The sequence below is a fragment of the Corvus kubaryi genome, unplaced genomic scaffold (assembly GCF_017639235.1).
Source record: "Corvus kubaryi isolate FWS band 111438036 unplaced genomic scaffold, C.kubaryi_AGA036_p1.0 37353, whole genome shotgun sequence".
Taxonomy (NCBI): Eukaryota; Metazoa; Chordata; class Aves; order Passeriformes; family Corvidae; genus Corvus; species Corvus kubaryi.
The window spans coordinates 599359-607845 of NW_024581115.1; positions in this window are offsets into that span (position 1 = coordinate 599359).

Consider the following 8487-nt stretch of genomic DNA (forward strand, 5'->3'; position numbering starts at 1 on the left):
CTCCTCTGGCCAGCACAATGCAGCAATTAGGACACCACATAGGTGCTTTTACATTGTCCTTCTCACTTACCAGGCTATGTGGGAGAACTGTGCTTTGGGCTGTAGGTACCCACCAGTGTAGTTTATGAGCTGTATTTCCTGGAGTGGACTCATATCCTCTATTTCCTAGGCTACACTGTAAGAAGATATTGCTGTTTGATATTATGTGTTGTTCTGCTTCAGCTCAGAAGCAGCTGCCTCACTGGTGGGCACAGTGGGCCTTTGGAGAGGCTGGGTATCACTTGGAGTGTGTGTGAGTCAGCAGGTTTGGGGGGTTAGAAAATACTGAGGGTGGGCTGTGACATTATACTGTGATTATTCCTGAACACACAAACATTCTCCAGTCCATCATTATGGGAAAAAGGGCTGTGGGAAGCTGTCCCTTTCCCAAGGCAGTGCCATGGGACGGACGTTGATGTCTTCCACACTGAGCAAAGGCTTGGGCATCCCTCGCTGAGTCAGTCAGTCCCTTTGGCTCAGCTTTGGCACCAGCTGCTCAGAGAAATGAATGTGGCAGAGAGCATGGGAGGAAGGCAGAGAGGGGAGTTTGCCTTCTGAGCAAAGGCTGTGTGGGACACAGCAGAAAAGTCTGTATTTCTTGCACCCCTTCAAGCTGTGGTAGAGTTTGACCTACCCTGATCCTCAGTTCATCTTTTAAATCTGTTGTAGGACAGGTGCAAGGGTTGATAACTACCTAATTTGGTGATGTTGAGCTCACTGGTTAGTGTCTGTAAAATGTCAGAGGAAGGCTAGGTGGTACTCTTGAGCTGGATTTTGCCAATGCTTACCCAAGAGGAAAAGGGCTGTGGAAATCAGTAGAGGCACTTGTTCTTCTGAGCCAGGTACTCTTTCACATTCTGGGAGGTGGCAGAAGGTGCTCTGTTGGTCCTCAGGCTGCAGTCCAGGTTCAATGAGGAAAATGCTTCAGCACATGGTTCATTTGAGGCATGGGTGTGTTACTCTTACTGCCATTCAGGATTTGTGTTTGCTTTGCTGTGTGGGGACAAACTGTGCTGCTTGATCTGCTGACCAGAGCTGAGCGAGCAGGTCCTTAATTCATGATGCCTTCTCTGGATAAGCTCTAAGTGCATTTGATGAAAGGGTTTTCTATCTCAGGCGGAGCATCTTGTGCCATCAGTATAACCAGCATTTTTATGCTGTCACTCAAGGCAGCTGCAGGAGGAGTGAATGCTGATGTCACAGCAGCAAATAACATAGTCCAGAGGACAAATTTATAGGAAACTGAGCTGTGAATATCTAGGAAATTTCTGCTTGTCACAGAGGAACATAATATTATAAAAATTAAAATATATAGCTGATCTATAAATTTTGCTCTTAGTTCTCTCAGCTCAGGCAGTTAGGGAGTTTTCTCTCCATGTACTGAAGCTGTGTATATTCTGCACGTGGCACAATGTTCTGTAGGCTCATCTGGTCCCTGCTGTCACTATTCCCAAATACTGCTGTTGTGGTGTGGTGGGTACAGTCCCACAGACATGTCAGTGTGATATCTTGTGAAAAGCAGCACAGATTAATGATAATAGGATTAAGATATATGACCACTGTAATTATGCATTCATGTGTTTTCAAGTTGTTCCTAAAAAGAACAAAATTTCAGTGTAAGAGAATATACTTGAAAGACTGAACTTCTCAACCCAGCATCAGGAGGGATAAACTGTATTTAAACAATATGTTTAAATAAAGTCTGAATTGATACTGATTCATTCCAGATGAGACTTTGGGATCTGTAAGATGTGTGGGCTTGCTGTGCTATGCTCTGAACTTTTTATCAGAAATAGTCACCCTCTGTACTAAAACAGATATCTGCAAGGCTTGGACACATGATTATGACAAGCAGCAGTGTCCCTGGCCCTGGGTCCTTATCAGCTTTAGTGACCTGGGTGTTGGCTTGAAAACAATTCCTCTGGCTGGTGTGTGGGTGCAGAGATCATGGAGTCACCTTGCAGGGCACCTTCCCAGATCTGATACAGCATTTTGCAAGTCAGTTTCTCTCTGGGAGATGAGGATACCAGTTTCCCACTGAATGTTAGGTTGGGAGATGCTGTACAGATGCAATGGTACATTTCTTTGTACTCATTAGACTATCCAGTGTGCTTTTTGTCTCTAATTTCAGTACATGCTTTTGTAAATCTCCATAGTCTCCAATTAGTGCATTTTTTTTAGTTTATGTTCACAGCATGATATTACTATTTAATGATGTCTGTTTTGGTGTATCTTAAAAGACCTGGCAGGAGGACAAGCATATTCCTCTTCTTGATTCCTCAGTATACCTTCAAATACCCAACACAAGGGAAGTTCTTAAGTCCATGCTTATACCTTCATTATACAGGCTGGCATGTAAACACAGGGTAATTTAAACATGTTTCTGAGTTTCGGTTTGGTATTCTTTTGGGAATAAAGATGTTTTCCCAAGTTGGGAGAATACTTCTGTAGAGGTTACTGTGCAAAGCTTCACTTCTTTGGTCACTGGGAGTACGGACATGTTCTGTTTTGAACTCCTGGCTTAGCTAAGTCAGTTGGTAGAATTACTTACCAGTAGCAGCCTGACAGAAGGGATGCAGATAGCTCCCCAAGCCCAAGAGCTCCTTGAGTTCTGCACCTCAGTTTACTTGAGATGTGGTTTCTCTTTAGCTGTTATTTGGTTGTGAGGCTGAAGCTCTGCCTCGAGCTTCCCCACTGTGTGTGGTGTTGGTCAGTCACTGAGCAACAGTGCCCAGCTGCAAATGCTCCAGGAGAGCTTCTCTTCCTCTATCTATCTGATCCCTTTTCTGGTTTGCTCCATGGAATCACACAAAGGGGGCTTATGTGTCTGTGTATATATATATATGTATATATATGCACACATACATCAGATTCTGTCCTATCTTCACACTCAGGGTTGCCGAGCAAAACTTCCGAGGAAGAGGTGACCAGCTGCACACTGGGGCTTTCAGCAAAGAAAGCCAAAGTTATCTCCAGTTGTGAGAGTGTTTAATTGTTCTCTGCACAGTTCACTGATTTCAAGGCCTATAGAGACCCCTGTGATTCTTTTGCCTGAACACCTGCATGTTACAGCCTGTGGCACTTCAGTGTTTTCTGCATTACAGCCATTAAGACGTGGCTGAACTGGAACGTGCCTCTGAGAACACCATCCAGTCTCAAGCTTCTTTTAGCAAAAAGGACCTCATAGAGTTAGAAGGAAATTAATTTCTAATATTCCAGATATGCACAGGACCCTCAGAGTACTTTAGCTTGAAAGATTTCAGGTGAGGACCCAGCACCCACACCCCACAGCTTGCATATACAGTTGTTAATTAGTGTGAAGAGCGTCTATGTTATTTCATGTCTCAATACTTCTTGATTCAGTTTGTAGTCAGTTAGTAGCTTTTTAATGCCTCTTTCTACTTGACTGAGGTAGCAGATTAAGACACCATGAGGTTTGTTCCATTTTGAGTCCCTTGTTGGTGGAGCCTCCCGACATCATTCCAGCCAGGAGCTGACCAGCTCAGGTTGTGGGATGTAGAGCTACCTGTGGGTTTTGTGTGTGTGTAGGTTGGAAGGTGCTGCTTTTCAGTCCTGTTGTCAAACTTGCAGGTAGTATCCATGTGTACTTGTTTCCTGGTTCTTTCAGATCTGGTTTCATCATCATTCCTCTTGCATTTGGCATCATTCCCAAAAAGCTTATTTGCTGTCGGCACCAGCTGAGAAACCTTTTTTATAAAATCTTGTCTGTCCTTGCTGTTGAGTAAAGCCCAGGATTGGTGGTGTCTGCTCCCAAGCTTTGCTTCTGTAATGAGGCTCTCAGGTAATGCCAGCATTAGTGTGGGCTTTTTTGTTTGACTACTTTTCTAAGGCTTTTTGTTTTCTCTTTGTATTCTTGCAATACTCATGTAGAAGTTTTAGTCATTTCCACCATCCCAGGTTCCATAGGTTTCCATACTCCAATCATATCTTCTGAAGAACCAAACCCAACCTTCCCTGGTAGTTTTGCAGTTTTATTTCATTGCATTTTCTGCAACTTCTACAATTTTTTGTGTGTGTGTCTCAGCCCTAGATCAGGAGCCTGGGTAAATTATTTAAAAATACCTGTACTGATTTTTGTTTCCATTTTGTCCAGTTGCTTGTGTTGGCAAGATGAGTTCTGAGTCTGCCAAATGCCAAGTGCTCTGACTGGATCCTGTGTGACCTGTGTCTGTTCAGAGCTGTGTGAGATACTCGGTGCCCTGTCCTGTGATGCTGACTGAAGTCAGTGGAAAGACTCCCACTGGTTTTGTTGAGCACTGGATCAACATTTAATCTTTGGCAAACACTTTATTTCTAAACATTTTAAGACACTTTGATTAAAGAAAGGAGAGGTGTGGCAGAGGGAGCACCTCAAATGGACATGTGTGAATGTCCGTGGGAATGTCAGTAGTGACTCTCGTATTCATTGTCTGTCATGTGTGGTGGGTAGGAAGAATTAACAACAAGGAGACTGATTTGAGGTGTGTGCACTACCAGACTTGTGATAGGCGAGTTAGGAACTGTGGAAATCCTGAAATTATGGTGAACAGCAAACCCCTTATTTTATTGAAGGCCAGAGCTTGGGGAATTGTGGCCTCAAGAAGCCCCAAGGAGGACCGAGCCCACCTGCTGTGGATGTACTGGCAGCAGCATGAGTTTGTGAAGGCCCGAAAGGGAGAATAACAGAGTCCATGTGCTACCACAGGTCCCCAGTCAAGTTGTCTGAGTGAAATGACCTTTCACAGTAGCTGGAAAAGGAGACCTGTGTCATAAATTTTTGTCTGTGTGTGTGTTTACAAAAGCACCGATTCCCACTTATAATTGTGAATTCATCCCTGTGCTTTCCTGGAATACATTTATTTTCTTCTGTGTTTGTGTCTGCTGTAAGAAAGACCTTGGCTTACAGTGACAGGCAAAAGAGTCATTGCTTCTGCAGAAATATGAGACCTTTCAGGGTACCACAACCTGTGACAGTGTTGTGAATGCCAGGATTTATATTGTGTTTCCCAACAAATTGAAGGGCAATGTAGAGAAGTTTGTAAGAGGCAGGTTGTTGAAAGTGACTCTCAAACTTAAGAAAAACTTGTGTTTTCACAAAGAGAAGACTCATCTCAGTGTCTTGACTTCTAGGGTACTATTAGGGGCAAATCCTGAAGCTGTGGTACCTCTGAGCTAAGTGCTATTTGGGAGATGCCAGCCTGGCATTCCCATCTCACAGAGGACCAATTCAATCCCCAGTAATTACAATATAAGGGCTTATGCAATCTCTGGTTTCCTGCTTTCCTTTGCAAGCTAAGCAACCTGCCTCGCCTCTAGACCTTCAAATAGTGCATGGACCTGTACTGAATATGTAATGCTATTCTGATCCTTTGATCTTGCAGCACACTGCAAACATCCAAGCCTCAACAAGCCCTGCTGAAGCAGGGGAAGTGCTCATATTCCTACCTTTGCAGGTTTGGAAACGGAGGCACAAGGTTTGCCTGCCCTGTATCTACACAGCAGTCAATGGCAAGCTGAGAAATTCCAGTGACCTCATGCATGGAACCAGGATTTCAGAGGAAATCCTTTGACTCCCAATATTGAAACTTTCATTTGCTGCCTCTGTTCCTGTCATTGGAACATAATGTTATCCTCCCTACCTCTTGCACCACTTCCCTTTATTCCATTTTAAAGCAATAGGTGTTGCAAAGCAGATTTGTTAAAGCTTCTAATGTAGAAGTAGCTGTGGAGTGTGAGGTAGAAGGTGGTGTTCTTCTCCTTTCTTCTTCCTGCAGCACTGTAGCCACCCTCCTTGATAGGTGCTTGGTCCTTGGTGCATTTTTATTAAGGAAACAGGGAATTCCTCACAACTGAACAAAACACCCATGTGAAATATGGATAAATAGGACGATATGTTTTTCATCTCTCCCTCCTTCCCAGCTTCTGAAGCGCCATCCTCCCCTTGAACTCACGTTGTGCCTGTGTAGCTGTGTCCGTGAGCTGAATGGCAGGAGCTCTGCATTGCTGTACTTTGGATCAGGACAGGGATAAGGCACTTGTGTGGTTGGAGGAGAATTTGTCACATATCTGTTCTGGTGTGGTATTGTATTTCAGTATGTTGTGACTGGGTGTGTAACATGACCCAGCAGGGTAACCTGAAAGCAGAGCTGTGCTAAAATAGCCCGTTCCTCTGTATGCTGTATGCTGTGGTGGCTGCTCACATGGGGTAGGTTTATGTATGCACCCCTGGCAGGGGGTGCAGAGAGAGAGCTTTGACAGGATTAGCACATGGTTTTAGCAGCCCTAAGGAAATATGATTAGAGGCTGGTTGGGATTTTGCCCTCCCTGTGCAGAGGGTCTCATGCGCTGAGGGAAGGTGTAGGGGAAGGGTGGTAATGGGTTTCGCTGCTGGTGGTGCTGCTGCCTTAGCAGCCCCTGGATTTGTGTGCTCATGTCACACGCTGCTGCCAGATGCCCCCACTCATCTCCTGTCCTTGTGTGGCACCTCTACCACATGCTCTGAGCACTGCTTTTCCTCCAGAAGAGAAGAAAATTGCTTTTCCAAAACTTCAGCAAGAGTCCTTCCACAGACTGCTTTGCTCTTTTTCTCTCTTTTTCTCTCTTTTTCTCTCTTTTTCTCTTCTTCTCCCTTCTTCTCCCTTCTCCTTTTCTCTCTTTTTCTCTTCTTCTCTCTTCTTCTCTCTTCTTCTCTCTTCTCTGTTCTTCTCTCTTCTTCTCCCTTCTTCTCTTTTTCTCTCTTCTCTGTTATTCTCTCTTTTTCTCTCTTCTTCTCCCTTCTTCTCTCTTTTTCTCCTTTTCTCTCTTTTTCTCTCTTCTTCTCCCTTCTTCTCTCTTCTTCTCCCTTCTTCTCTCTTTTCTTTTTTTCTTTTCTTTTCTTCCTTTCTTTCCTTAGGATGTCCTGGTCATGGGACAGAACTGCAGCGTGTCCCCCAGTCCCCATAAGTAGGCAGGGATACTGGTAGGTGAGCAGGAGTCACTGAAGAGTTTCAGAGCTATTTCTTTGAAATGAAGACATTTTCATAGGGCTGGATCCGAAGGTTGTGCTGAATCTGTGTTGTATAATATTGACTGGATTGATCATTAATGACAAGGGCTGCTTTGATCTGCAAGTTAATACATATTCACTGCACAGCTTGGAAATCCTGCTTCAGGAGATGCTACAGAAGAACTTTCATATTATTAGATATGAATCTGTAGATTACAAGGATGTAACTGCAGGAACTATGGATGCTGAAGACTTTTAAAGAGGGAAGCAAAGGGCTCAGTAGTTAGCTGCTGCTTTTCATGGGATGGGAGGGAAAGAGGATAGTGAGCAATGGGAGGTGTCTCCATTGGGGTGAAACCCAAAGTATATAGCTTAGGATAGGGAAGAGGATGTAGAAAATCTAGTTTAAGATATTCCCTCTTTTCCTCACCCTTTGCCCTCACATCAGCCAGCTGCAGAAACAGTTCGGTTTAGATGGAGTAAGGGCTTCAGTTTTTGGAAATGGCCGCATAGTTTGGTTCTCTACCTTCCTTTATTATGACAGATTTAAGAAACCACTCCCAGTTCCATATAGATACTTGTTGGGGTTTTAGTTTAGTCCTAGATTTTTTCCTGTTAAAAGAACTTTTTCCCATATGCATGTTGCTAGGGGACAAATGGCTGTACTTAAGAAAGACAAAAAGCTGCCCATTGGGAGTGGGGTGGGCCTGGCTCCTCCTTTGTTTTACCTGGGTGTGGGGTCAGTTCGCTCTGGGCATTTGGAGAGAGAAGCTGCAGAGAAAGGAGCTGCTGGTTCTTTTTCTTCAGCCATTTTTCTTTCTGCTGGAAAGAACGCCGGGATCCCAAAGCTGTTTTCCCTGCCCTGCTGGAGGCCGGGCTGTGGCCGCCCTGCCCCCGCCATTGCTTCGAGCCTCTGCTACGCTGTAGCTGTGCTTGCCCTGCCTGCCCGACCTCCGGGGGGTACACCGTTTGGATACATCTCGTCTGTCCTCTGGGATCTGTGCTCGTCCCTGCCACTCCAGCCCGCCGTTCCAGCCTGCTGTTCCCGAGGGTCTGGCCGGACACCGGGATCGGCTGCCCAGCGGTTTGTGAAGCCTTTGTCCCATCCCTTCCCGGGATCCCAGGGCACCGGTGCCGCGTGCTCCCCGAGCTCGCTCCGGAGCGCCCCCTGCAGCCGCGGGGGAACCATCGCACCTGCCCTGCTCACCGGGAGCCGCCAGCGCCCCTGCCGGCTGCGAGCGGAACTGCACCCGAGGGGAAATAGCCTGACAGCCGAGAAGGCTGGGACTGGGTTTGAGATTGCTGTTACTGCCATAGTTATTGTTGTTTTGTTTGACTGGTTAGATATATAATAGTAAAGAACTGTTATTCTTATTTTCCCACATCTTTGCCTAAAAGCTCTTGATTTCAAAATTATAATAATTTGGAGGGAAAGGGGTTGCATCTGCCATTCCAAGGGAGGC